The sequence below is a fragment of the Oncorhynchus gorbuscha genome, linkage group LG05 (assembly GCF_021184085.1).
Source record: "Oncorhynchus gorbuscha isolate QuinsamMale2020 ecotype Even-year linkage group LG05, OgorEven_v1.0, whole genome shotgun sequence".
NCBI lineage: Eukaryota > Metazoa > Chordata > Actinopteri > Salmoniformes > Salmonidae > Oncorhynchus > Oncorhynchus gorbuscha.
In genome coordinates, this window is record NC_060177.1 from 25,188,995 (window position 1) to 25,202,707 (window position 13,713).

Consider the following 13,713-nt stretch of genomic DNA (forward strand, 5'->3'; position numbering starts at 1 on the left):
AAGAATCAACAACAAGTGAGACACAATCATGAAGTGGAACGACATTTATTGTATATTTCAAACTTTTTTAACAAATCAAAAACTGAAACATTGGGTGTGCAAAATTATTCAGCCTCCTTAAGTTAATACTTTGTAGCGCCACCTTTTGCTGTGATTACAGCTGTAAGTTGCTTGGGGTATGTCTCTCTCAGTTTTGCACATCGAGAGACTGACATTTTTTCCCATTCCTCCTTGCAAAACAGCTCAACCTCAGTGAGGTTGGATGGAGAGCATTTGTGAACAGCAGTTTTCAGTTCTTTCCACAGATTTTCGATTGGATTCAGGTCTGGACTTTGACTTGGCCATTCTAACACCTGGATATGTTTATTTTTGAACTATTCCATTGTAGATTTTGCTTTATGTTTTGGATCATTGTCTTGTTGGAAGACAAAAAATCTCCGTCCCAGTCTCAGGTCTTTTGCAGACTCCATCAGGTTTTCTTCCAGAATGGTCCTGTATTTGGCTCCATCTATCTTCCCATCAATTTTAACCATCTTCCCTGTCCCTGCTGAAGAAAAGCAGGCCCAAACCATGATGCTGCCACCACCATTTTTGACAGTGGGGATGGTGTGTTCAGGGTAATGAGCTGTGTTGCTTTTACGCCAAACAACATTTTGCATTGTTGCCAAAAAGTTAAATATTGGTTTCATCTGACCAGAGCACCTTCTTCCACATGTTTGGTGTGTCTCCCAGGTGGCTTGTGGCAAACTTTAAACAACTTTTTATGGATATCTTTAAGAAATGGCTTTCTTCTTGCCACTCTTCCATAAAGGCCAGATTTGTGCAATATACGACTGATTGTTGTCCTATGGACAGAGTCTCCCACCTCAGCTGTAGATCTCTGCAGTTCATCCAGAGTGATCATGGGCCTCTTGGCAGCATCTCTGATCAGTCTTCTCCTTGTATGAGCTGAATGTTTAGAGGGACGGCCAGGTCTTGGTAGATTTGCAGTGGTCTGATACTCCTTCCATTTCAATATTATCACTTGCACAGTGCTCCTTGGGATGTTTAAAGCTTGAGAAATCTTTTTGTATCCAAATCCGGCTTTAAACTTCTTCACAACAGTATCTCGGACCTGCCTGGTGTGTTCCTTGTTCTTCATGATGCTCTCTGCGCTTTTAACGGAGCTCTGAGACTATCACAGTGCAGGTGCATTTATACGGAGACTTGATTACATACAGGTGGATTGTATTTACATTGGAGCAGAAGGTCGCAAAGTTCAAGGGGGCCGAATACTTTCGCAAGGCACTGTACATAAAGAGCATAGTGTAGATGGTAGGTAACTTACTGGTTCTCATTTCTGAATGTATGGATCATAGATGCAACGTAGTGGCTCAGGTTGGGCTGAACTCTCTGTCCAGCCTCCCTCATACTCAATCCATGGTTGAGCACATGGTCAACCAATGTGGCCCTGATCTCATCTGAGACAACTGTCCTTCCTTGCCTTTCTCATCCTCCTCTTCCTCTCACTCCTTCACCTCTAGCTCTTGTTTCATCATTGACTTATCAAACATCTCCAATCGAAAATTAAATCTAGTTGGCTTTCTATTCCGCAACAAAGCCTCCTTCACTTACGCCGCCAAACTTACCCTAGTAAAACTGACTATCTTACCGATCCTCGACTTCGGCGTTGTCATCTACAAAATTGCTTCCAACACTCTACTCAGCAAACTGGATGCAGTTTATCACAGTGCCATCCGTTTTGTCACTAAAGCACCTTATACCACCCACCACTGCGACCTGTATGCTCTAGTCGGCTGGCCCTCGCTACATATTCGTCGCCAGACCCACTGGCTCCAGGTCATCTACAAGTCCATGCTAGGTAAAGCTCCGCCTTATCTCAGTTCACTGGTCACGATGGCAACACCCACCCGTAGCACGCGCTCCAGCAGGTGTATCTCACTGATCATCCCTAAAGCCAACACCTCATTTTGCCGCCTTTCGTTCCAGTTCTCTGCTGCCTGTGACTGGAACGAATTGCAAAAATCGCTGAAGTTGGAGACTTTTATCTCCCTCACCAACTTCAAACATCTGCTATCTGAGCAGCTAAACAATCGCTGCAGCTGTACATAGTCTATCGGTAAATAGCCCACCCATTTTTACCTACCTCATCCCCATACTGTTTTTATTTATTTACTTTTCTGCTCTTTTGCACACCAATATCTCTACCTGTACATGACCATCTGATCATTTATCACTCCAGTGTTAATCTGCAAAATTGTAATTATTCGCCTACCTCCTCATGCCTTTTGCACACAATGTATATAGACTCCCTTTTTTTCTACTGTGTTATTGACTTGTTAATTGTTTACTCCATGTGTAACTCTGTGTTGTCTGTTCACACTGCTATGCTTTATCTTGGCCAGGTCACAGTTGCAAATGAGAACTTGTTCTCAACTAGCCTACCTGGTTAAATAAAGGTGAAATAAAAATATTAAATCATTTTAAAAACTTCAATTTTCCTCAAACAGGAGAGCTCATCTGTGGCCTTTTATAGTGCTAAAGCTCTGATTTCTAAGTGAACAATTCAGCAACTAGTGTTTACACATGTGAGGAGTGGGTGTTGCCAATTGGTGTGTAGAGTTTGGCATTGTTTTCCAAAGAGACTAAAGATTTTGAATGTTGTGCCTAATTTAGAGAACTGTATGTATTTTTTTTGCAAAAAGTGTGATATAGAATTGAAAACTGAGTATAAAGCAGGAATTGTGCTTGTGATTTTGCAGACTTGGTTTTGGGATTTGGTGCATGAGTTTCAGGTTTCGGTTATTGCGTTTCATTTTCCAATTTTAGTGTGTAAACAATTGGGAAAAACTGTAATCCTAACAGTATTTCCTGTAGCATGTTGGTATCTTTACCAAGCACTGGACCCATGTGAGAAGGGAGGGGGAGATGTAGAGATGTTCTCATCCTCTGTCCTAGCTGTCTGTTGACACACTAGCTGTAGTGCTTGGGCATCTGGGCACAGTGTTTAAACTGCTGAATTTCACTGCGGGTTTCTTGGGTGATTTGAGTAAAAAAGAAGAGGCCTTCAGCTGGTTGCACACACTGTGGCCTCTTAAAGGCCAACAGAGGGGTTTCACACAGAAAAAAGTCAATCACCGGATTAAGCGTTCCCGTCTCTCACTGCTGCTAACCAGTAATGTTACTGTGGTTACCTTAATGTTGTTCATTTTGGCCTTATCAGAGTGGTACAGCGAAAAAAAAAAAAGATAATTGAGGAGTAATGTAAATACAGTTTATGTGCTGGGTTCTTAGCAAGAGGGTGGTGGAGGATGTAGATATTTCCAGCTTCCAGCTTTGCAGCACTGGCCCGGCAGGCAGGCCAATCATGGGACGCTAGGGGGTCACGGCTTCCCCTGGAAGGGTAGGAGAAGTAGGACAGGGTACCCTCTGAAGGGTAGAAGAAGTAGGACAGGGTACCCTCTGAAGGGTAGGAAAAGTAGGACAGGGTCCCAGGACAAATCCCTTTAGAGAAGATTCGTTCCTTGTAAAACTCACAACCTAAATGTTTCAGAGCAATATATTTATGGAGGAATTATGGGTAGAAAATTGTATATATTTTTTTGCTATTTAGTTGGCTAGGTTCTTCTGCTAGGTAAATAACAGCGACAATATGATGAACCATCTTCTCAGCAGCACACGAAGTCTCGGGCTTCTCTGTGTTACCGTGCCAACCCTAATCCGTGTCTGGCGGGTCAACACCCCTCATGTCCCCCCGTGCCAAGTGTCATAAACTTTTGTTTCTCCTACGTAACATGTTTGTTAGTGCGTCTTTTATGTGCTGCTGCTGAGTCAAATGAAGGCCAGCAGACATTATCTCTATTTTTCATCTCCCTCTGTGGTCCCATGAGGCTGTGTGTTTAGACAACAATCAAATCATGATGGAGTAGTACTATGCCTTTACATCCACAGGTCTGGGTCGGTACAGAAGATGTAGGCATGTATGCTATACTTTACATGTGGAGTGTGATGTAGAGGTTGGTGTGTCAGTGTTGCAGTGTGTGAATCACAGTATGTGTGTTTAAAGTTCCACCTTGGATTCCCACTCTGATGGGAGTCTTGGTCTCCATACCTGGGGGTAGAAATGTGAGTTCCCCATGGGTTAAGTCATCATCACGGAGACCATGCTGAGCTGTACCAGAGGGAGATAAAGAAAGAGACTGCTCTGACAAACTAGGTACTTGGTACAGATGTGAATGAAGTGTTTGCACATCTGAAGACAGTGAAGAGAGACGAGTGTAGTAAGAGCACCCCCTATTCTTCATTCCTGTTTTGATCTACAACTGTTCTGTTTTAGAACCAAACTGCCCCTCCACTCTGCTATGGAAAGAGGACATTCTGTCATGACATATCCTCTGATTTTACTCATGCACATGTATGGCTTTTTCAAGTTTTATGTGTGCTTGTTTTTTTAAATGGTCGAATTAATAAAATAAAATAAAACCATAAACTGATATATCATACCAGCTATCATATCATATGAAGGATATATTATAATACAACTATAGAGATAATTATTAATACTAATAAAGTTATACACAAATTACTATCACTTTCAAAATAGAGCAAATTATAATAATATCTTAGGTGGAATTATGAATTATATTTACATGTATCCGACTTTAATGATATACAATCATGCAATAATCTGTATGATAGGCTAATGGTAATTATCGATGAACTGTCTTGAAGAAACTCTGACAACACTTTTGAATTGGAAAAGAAACAGAAAAGTTACAAAACTCTAAACTCTAAAAATACAAAACACTATTACGCTTTTCGATTGCACTGTTTCGTAGTGAATTACATACTTTGCGTTTTCCTTTCGAAATCAATCGTCAGAGCGCAGGATGCTTGCCAAGAACATAGCCATCTTGAGGAGGGAGCTGTGGGAGTGACTAAAGAAAGAAGAGTTCAAATGTTCCCTCCTCGCTCGTTCAGCGGGGTCTCTATATAAAGCACTGAGATGCCGCTGTAAAGTTAGTCAACAGTCACAAAGTTACTCTGCCCTCTAGGACCGCAGCCAACGAGTACAGCTCCACTTCAGCACCAATTTAGCAAACGGGAAATACTCAACCGGTGCTGAAGATTTTGGATAATTGCCGGATAATTGTCAGTGATTGAGGTTAGCATGTTTTTCTACATTTAATCAGATTTATTCTGCAACATGTATTCACCGTGTAATTTTATGCTTTTGGCTGCTACTGAGTTGAAACATTTTATAATGTTCAGAGTTGATAAGAATATGTGAATGTATTTAATGCTGTTGTAAATTAATTAGCTTGTCATGAAACACTACTTATTTCAGTATTGTCTTGAACATTGTTATAACACATGCAAGTGCAGTGCTTCAGCCATCATCACTGTCCACATTTCTTCTTCTGTGAAATAATGTCAATCTCAGGTGTCAATTCCTAGAGAATAATTTAATGAAAACTGTGCATACAGTATGTAGCTTATATCAATAATATAACTATTTTGAGTCAGGTTTTGTCTACTTCTCCAAGGGGAGTTGTGTTGATGTGTGACACTCCTGGGTTTGACATCGGGGGCAGTATAGGACAGAAGAGCTACTGCAGAGCCACCAGGTGAGAGCCCACCAGGCTTGTGTGTGTGTGTGTGTGGCTGGCTGGCTGGCTGCTCTGTCTGTCACTCGGGTATAACATTCATGAGAATCATGAGAAAGGCCCAGAAATAAAGACTGGTATGATAAGGTAAGCAGGGACACAAAGAGAGGGCCAGAGGAGGGGTGTGGTGGGATGGTTGGGCTGCCTCAGGCCAGCCGGCTGGCTCCCATCACTGGCTGTGGCTGCTTGGCTCTGTGACAGTGTGTTGACACAGACCGGCCGTCAGACCTCAAGCCGCAGTTCCAGGCTGAGAGAGAGAGGAGGAATTGAAGGATGCATGGAGCAGTGGTATGACTGCTCTCTCTCTTTACTTCTCTCCCTCTCTGCCATGCGTTCTCCTGCCGGCTGATTTAGTAGCCCTGCTGTTTGTCTTCTCCTGCTGTCTTCTCCTGCTTCTCCTGCTGTTTGTCTTCTCAATGTGGTGGTGGCTGAGGCTGAGGCTGGGAGCCTGCCTTGTGCCCTGTGAGCCTTGTGTGCTGTGGCAAAGGAGGATGAGAACCACACACTTCCTCATTTTCATACTAACATCTTCTGTTTTAGTAAAGAACTCTACATCTGTCTCTTCCCCCCCACTCTCTTTATTTGGCTTTCTCTCCCTCTATTTTCATCTCTCTATCCATCATTTTCTCATTAACTAATAACCCTTTCTGCTGTAGTTCTTCCCTCTCTCCCTCTACTGTTTTAGATTTTTTAAATCTGGCTGACCTGATTTTGCAGGTCAGCCAGACGGGTATCAGAGAGAGGTCACAGAGATTATGGACTTCTTGAACCTGACTGATTGCTCTCTTTCCACACAGATTATATATCACTATGGCATCCAGGGCCATTAAGGATAATTCATGTCTTTAAAGAAATATCTGCAGTTATGTTTACTGATACAGTGGGGCAAAAAAGTATTTAGTCAGCCACCAATTGTGCAAGTTCTCCCACTTAAAAAGATGAGAGAGGCATGTAATTTTCATCATAGGTACACTTCAACTAGGTCAGACAAAATTAGGAGAAAAAATCAAGAAAATCACATTGTAGGATTTTTTATGAATTTATTTGCAAAATATGGTGGAAAATAAGTATTCGGTCACCTACAAACAAGCAAGATTTCTGGCTCTCACAGACCCGTAACTTCTTCTTCAAGAGGCTCCTCTGTCCTCCACTCGTTACCTGTATTAATGGCACCTGTTTGAACTTGTTATCAGTATAAAAGACACCTGTCCACAACCTCAAACAGTCACACTCCAAACTCCACTATGGCCAAGACCAAAGAGCTGTCAAAGGACACCAGAAACAAAATTGTAGACCTGCACCAGGCTGGGAAGACTGAATCTGCAATAGGTAAGCAGCTTGGTTTGAATAAATCAACTGTGGGAGCAATTATTAGGAAATGGAAGATATACAAGACTACTGATAATCTCCCTCGATCTGGGGCTCCATGCAAGATCTCACCCCGTTGGGTCAAAATGATCACAAGAACGGTGAGCAAAAATCCCAGAACCACACGGGGGGACCTAGTGAATTACCTGCAGAGAGCTGGGACCAAAGTAACAAAGCCTACTATCAGTAACATACTACGCCGCCAGGGACTCAAATCCTGCAGTGCCAGACGTATCCCCCTGCTTAAGCCAGTCAGATGAAACCAAAATATAACTTTTTGGTAAAAACTCAACTCGTCGTGTTTGGAGGACAAAGAATGCTGAGTTGCATCCAAAGAACACCATACCTACTGTGAAGCATGGGGGTGGAAACGTCATGCTTTGGGGCTGTTTTTCTGCAAAGGGACCAGGACGACTGATCCGTGTAAAGGAAAGAATGAATGGGGCCATGTATCATGAGATTTTGAGTGAAAACCTCCTTCCATCAGCAAGGGTATTGAAGATGAAACGTGGCTGGGTCTTTCAGCATGACAATGATCCCAAACACACTGCCCGGGCAACAAATGAGTGGCTTTGTAAGAAGCATTTCAAGGTCCTGGAGTGGCCTAGCCAGTCTCCAGATCTCAACCCCATAGAACATCTTTGGAGGGAGTTGAAAGTCTGTGTTGCCCAGCAACAGCCCCAACAAAGGGTATATAACAAAGTATTGAGATAAACTTTTGTTATTGACCAAATACTTATTTTCCACCATAATTTGCAAATAACTTCATAAAAAATCCTACAATATGATTTTCTGGATTTTCTTTTCTCATTTTGTCTGTCATAGTTGAAGGCCTCTCTCATCTTTTTAAGCAGGAGAACTTGCACAATTGGTGGCTGACTAAATACTTTTTGTCCCACTGTAGATCATAGTTCCAAAGGGGCTGAGTAAAAGTGAATTTCCTTGGTCACTGTGTTGAGCAATCGATGGAAGATTACAATTAAGTCATTATTATGGATCTGAAAGGATATCCCCAGCTAATTGCTGTATTATGAAAGAGCTGAAAAGAGCTTTGAAAGGATTTGGCCAAACTGAAGATGATCAGGTACAATGTGGAGATTACATTTATGAGATATTGTCTGACTACTGAAAGCCTTGTAGAGAGAGTATATCCTTTGATATGGAGTAATACCAGTCATTTGGCTACATAGCTGATGCCTGCTGGACTGTTCATTTATCACGGTACTCCATTTTGTTTATTTTTATTTTTTTGTTTTTCTGTCGGCCCTAGCCCCGAACTTAGGCCCTGTGTGTAGTTAACCGACCCTCTCTGCCCATTCATCGCCATTTTACCTGTTGTTGTTGTCTTAGCTGATTAGCTGTTATGTCTTACCCGTTGTTGTCTTAGCTAGCTCTCCCAATCAACACCTGTGATTGCTTTATGCCTCACTTTATGTCTTTCTCAAATGTCAATAAGCCTTGTGTACTGTTTAGGATAGTTATCATTGTTCTAGTTTACTGCAGAGCCCCTAGTCCCACTCTACTTGCCTCAGATTACTCCTTTGTCCCACCCCCCACACATGAGGTGACCACACCCAGTATAACCAGCACGTCCAGAGATGCATCCTCTCTTATCGTCACTCAGTGCCTGGCTTACCTCCATTGTACCCGCACCCCACCATACCCCTCTCTGCACATTATGCCCTGAATTTATTCTACCACGCCCAGAAATCTGCTCCTTTTATTCTCTGTCCCCAACGCACTAGACGACCAGTTTTGATAGCCTTTAGCCGTACCCTCATCCTACTTCTCCTCTGTTCCTCGGGTGATGTGAAGGTTAACCCAGGCCCTGAGTGTCCCCAGGCACTCTCATTTGTTGACTTCTGTAATCGAAAAAGCCTTGGTTTCATGCATGTTAACATCAGAAGATTTCCATACCCAACTATAACATTTTCCGCCAAGATAGAACTGCCAAAGGGGGAGGAGTTCTGCCATACTTTCCAGGTCTATGCCAAAACAGTTCGAACTTCTAATTTTAAAAATGAATCTCTCCAGAAATAAGTTTCTCACTGTTGTCACCTGTTATAGACCTCCCTCAGCTCCCAGATGTGCCCTGGACACCAGGGAATGAATTGATTGCCCCTCATCTATCTTCAGAGTTTGTTCTGTTAGGTGACCTAAACTGGGATATGCCCTCAATCTCACACAAATCATCAAGGAACCCACCGGGTACAATCCTAAATCCGGAAACATGGGCACCCTCATAGATATTATCCTGACCAACTTGCCCTCCAAATACACCTCTGCTGTTTTCAATCAGGATCTCAGCGATCACTGCCTTATTGCCTGCATCCGCTATGGGTCCGCGGACCACCACTCATCACTGTCAAACACTCCCTAAAACACTTCTGCGAGCAGGCCTTTCTAATCGACCTGGCCCGGGTATCCTGGAAGGATATTGACCTCATCCCGTCAGTCAAGGATGCCTGGTCGTTCTTTAAAAGTAATTTCCTCATCATCTTAAATATGCATGCACCTTTCAAAAACTGTAGAACTAAGAACAGATATAGCCCTTGGTTCACTCCAGACCTGACTGCCCTTGACCAGCACAAAACATCCTGTGGCGGACTGCAATTGCATCAAATAGTCCCCGCGATATGCAACTGTTCAGGGAAGCCAGGAACCAATACACACAGTCAGTCAGGAAAGCAAAGGCTAGCTTTTTCAAACAGAAATTTGCATCCTGTAGCTCTAACTCCAAAAAGTTTTGGGACACTGTATGAAGGACAAGAGCACCTCCTCCCAGCTGCTCACTGCTCTGAGGCTAGGTAACACGGTCACCACCGATAAATCCAAGATGATCGAAAATTAAATATGCATTTCTCTACGGCTGGCCATGCTTTCCTCCTGGCTACCCCAACCCCGGCCAACAGCTCTGCCCTCCCCGCAGCTTCTTGCCCGAGCCTCCCCAGCTTCTCCTTCACCCAAATCCAGATAGCAGATATTCTGAAAGAGCTGCAAAACCTGGACCCGTACAAATCAGCCAGGCTAGACAATCTGGACCCACTCTTTCTAAAACTATCCTCCTCCATTGTTGCAACCCCTATTACCAGTCTGTACAACCTCTCTTTCGTATCGTCCGAGATCCCTAAAGACTGGAAAGCTGCTGCGGACATCCCCCCCCTTCAAAAGGGGTGACACTCTAGACCCAAACTCATATAGACCTATATCCATCCTGCCCTGCCTCTCTAAAATTAATAAACAGATCACTGACCATTTCGAATAACACCGTACCTTCTCCGCTGTGCAATCCAGTTTTCGAGCTGGTCACGGGTGCACCTCAGCCACGCTCAAGGTACTAAACAATATCATAACCGCCATCGATAAAAACAGTGCCATGCAGCCGTCTTCATCGACCTGGCCAAGGCTTTCGACTCTGTCAATCACCGTATTCTTATCGACAGACTCAATAGCTTTGATTTCTCAAATGACTGCCTCGCCTGGTGTCAGGACCCGGTTATGAACCCGGGTCTCCGGAGTGAGAAACAGTCACTTAACCAACTGAGCCATGAATAGTCGGCAGAACCCAGAAGATGAGGCAGACACAGCAGTACTTGAGACGGTGTATTTAATGAAGTAAAAAGTGAAGTTCTTCAGGAAAACATGTAACTCCACAACCTCAAAAGGAATCCTACAAGAACAAAGGAAATCCTCCAAGACAAAAAAGGTAAATCCACAAGGTGGAAGGTAAAGCACAAAAAGCCTCCAAAGATACTCAAAAAACAAACAAACAAGAACAAAAAACAGAATTCCACAAGAGAGTCCACCGGGATCAACAAGAGTTCTCAGAGTACTAGGGCTGGGTGCTAACATACAAACACAGAGCAAAGAACAGAGGAAAACAAAGGGTTTAAATACAATCAGGGGAAACGAGGCACAGGTGCAAATAATAATGGGGATCAAGGGAAAACAAAAGGTCAAAAGGCACAATGGGGGCATCTAGTGACCAAAAACCGGAACAACCCTGGCCAAATCCTGACACCTGGTTCACCAACTGCTTTGCAGACAGAGTTCAGTGTGTCAAATTGAAGGGCCTGTTGTCTGGACCTCTTGCAGTCTCTATGGGGGTACCACAGGGTTCAGTTTTCGGCCGACTCTTTTCTCTGTATATATCAATGATGTCGCTCTTGCTGCAGGTGATTCCCTGATCCACCTCTACGCAGACGACACCATTCTGTATACATCTGGCCCTTCTTTGTACACTGTGTTAACCTCTCTGGGATATGTGGGACGGTAGCGTCCCACCTCGCCAACAGCCAGTGAAAGTGCAGGGCGACAAATTCAAAACAACAAAAATCTCATAATTAAAATTCCTCAAGCATACAAGTATTTCACACAATTTTAAAGATAAAATTCTCATTAATCCAGCCACAGTGTCTGATTTCAAAAATGTTTTACAGCGAAAGCACCACAAACGATTACGTTAGGTCACCACCAACTCACAGAAAAACACAGCCATTTTCTCCAGCCAAAGAGAGGAGTCACAAAAAGCACAAATAGAGATCAAATTCGTCACTAACCTATGATGATCTTCATCAGATGATACTCCTAGGACTTCATGGTACACAATACATGTATGATTTGTTTGATAAAGTGCATATTTATATTTAAAAAAATCTCATTTTACATTGGCGCATTACATTCAGTAGTTGTAAAACATGCAGTGATTGTGCAGAGAGCCACATCTATTTACAGAAATATTCATTATAAATGTTGATGAAAATACAAGTGTTATACATGAAATTAGAGATATACGTCTCCTTAATGGAACCGCTGTGTCAGATTTTTAAAAGACTTTACAGAAAAAGCAAACCATGCAATAACCTGAGAACAGCGTTCAGACAACAAAGCAGCCAAAAAGATATCCGCCATATTGTGTAGTCACCATTAGTCAGAAATAGCATTATAAATATGATGATTTTGATGATCTTCATCAGAATGCACTCCCAGGAATCTCAGTTCCACAATAAATGTTTGATTTGTTCGATAATGTCCATCATTTATGTCCAAATAGCTTCTTTTGTTAGCGCGTTTGATAAACAAGGCACCGGATGGACCGGGCTGTGGGGGAGCACTGGAGCTCTGGTGCGCAGCCTTGGCACCACTCCTCCAGGCTGGATGACCACTTTAGCCCGCACCCCCCAGAGTGCAGGCACAGGTTGAACCGGGCTGTGGGTGAGCACTGGAGATCTGGTGCATACCATTCACACCTCTCCCTTAGGTTCAATACCCACATTCGCACTGCACCCACCCAGCGCCCCGGAGACACAGCACGGTGCGCTTTAGCAGGATACCCTGGGCCGAAACGGCGTACCGGAGACCAAACACGCTGGGCTGGCACAATACGCCCTGGCTGGATGCCCACTCTTGCATGGCACTTGCGGGGGGCTGGGATGTAGTGCACTGGGCTAAGAACGCATACTGGAGACACCATGCGCTTGACCACATAACACGGTGCCTGACCAGAACGACGCCCGCCACGGTAAGCACGGGGAGTTGGCTCTGGTCTCCAACCTGATTCTGCCACACTCCCTGTGTGCCCCCCAATTTTTTTTGGGGGGGGGGAGCTTCCTCACGTGCCGCCTGCGCTGCTTTACCTCAAATCGCCGCCGCTCAACTTTCGTTGCCTCCCGCTCTTCCTTGGGGCGGCGATATTCCCCAGCCTGTGCCCAGGGTCCCTTGCCTTCCAGTATCTCCTCCCAAGTCCAGGAGTCCAGAACCCTCTGCTCCAATTTACCACTCTGCTTCGTCCTTTTTTGGTGGTGGGTGATTCTGTAACGATTCTCCTCCTCAGAAGAGGAGAATCACCCACCACCAAAAAAGGACCAGAAGGAGTAGGAAATATCGGACCAATGCACAGCATGGTAAGTGTCCATGTTGTTTATTATAACCGGAACACTGAAACAAAAACAGAAGTAGAACCAAACACAACAGTTCTGTCAGGTACTCACACAAAACAATCACCCACAACTCAAAATGGGAAAACAGGCTACGTAAGTATGGTTCTCAATCAGAGACAACGATTGCCAGCTGCCTCTGATTGGGAACCATACCAGGCCAAACACATAGAGATAGAAAACATAGAACACAAAACATAGAATGCCCACCCCAACTCACGCTCTGACCAAACTAAAATAGAGACATAAAAAAGGAACTAAGGTCAGGACGTGACATAAAGACTGTTGGCATCTAGTGGAAGCCGTAGGAAGTGCAATATGACCCCATTTACACTGTATATTGGAATGGCAAAGAGTTGAAAAACGACAAACCTCAGATTTCCCACTTCCTGGTTGGATTTTTCTCAGGTTTTCTCCTGCCATATGAGTTCTCTTATACTCACCGACATCATTCAAACAGTTTTAGAAACTTTAGAGTGTTTTCTATCCAATACTACTAATACTATGCATATATTAGCATCTGGGACAGAGCAGCAGGTAGTTTACTCTGGGCACCTTATTCATCCAAGCTACTCAATACTGCCCCCCTGTCACCAAGAAGTTAACCTCTTGCTCCTACCTGACACGCAGGCGTCCCATCTAGACATCTGGAAATGCAAATGCGCTACGCTAAATGCTAATAGTACTAGTTAAAACTCAAACGTTCATTAAAATACACATGCAGGGTATTGAATTAAAGCTAC

At 43.7% G+C, this 13,713-nt stretch overlaps 1 protein-coding gene across 3 annotated transcripts in view; it reads left to right on the forward strand.

Moving 5' to 3' along the window:
- Window positions 1-5,003: 5,003 nt before the first annotated feature.
- LOC124035740 (cysteine-rich secretory protein LCCL domain-containing 2-like) overlaps window positions 5,004-13,713 on the forward strand; it is a 35,815-nt gene continuing 27,105 nt past the window's right edge. Inside the window, exons 1-2 of one of the 3 annotated variants that reach the window (XM_046349371.1) lie at window positions 5,004-5,164; window positions 5,527-5,627. The gene's annotated coding sequence lies outside the window, so the exon portion shown is untranslated. The remainder of the gene's footprint in view (window positions 5,165-5,526; window positions 5,628-13,713) is intronic. The other 2 variants (XM_046349370.1, XM_046349369.1) reach the window with 2 other exon arrangements.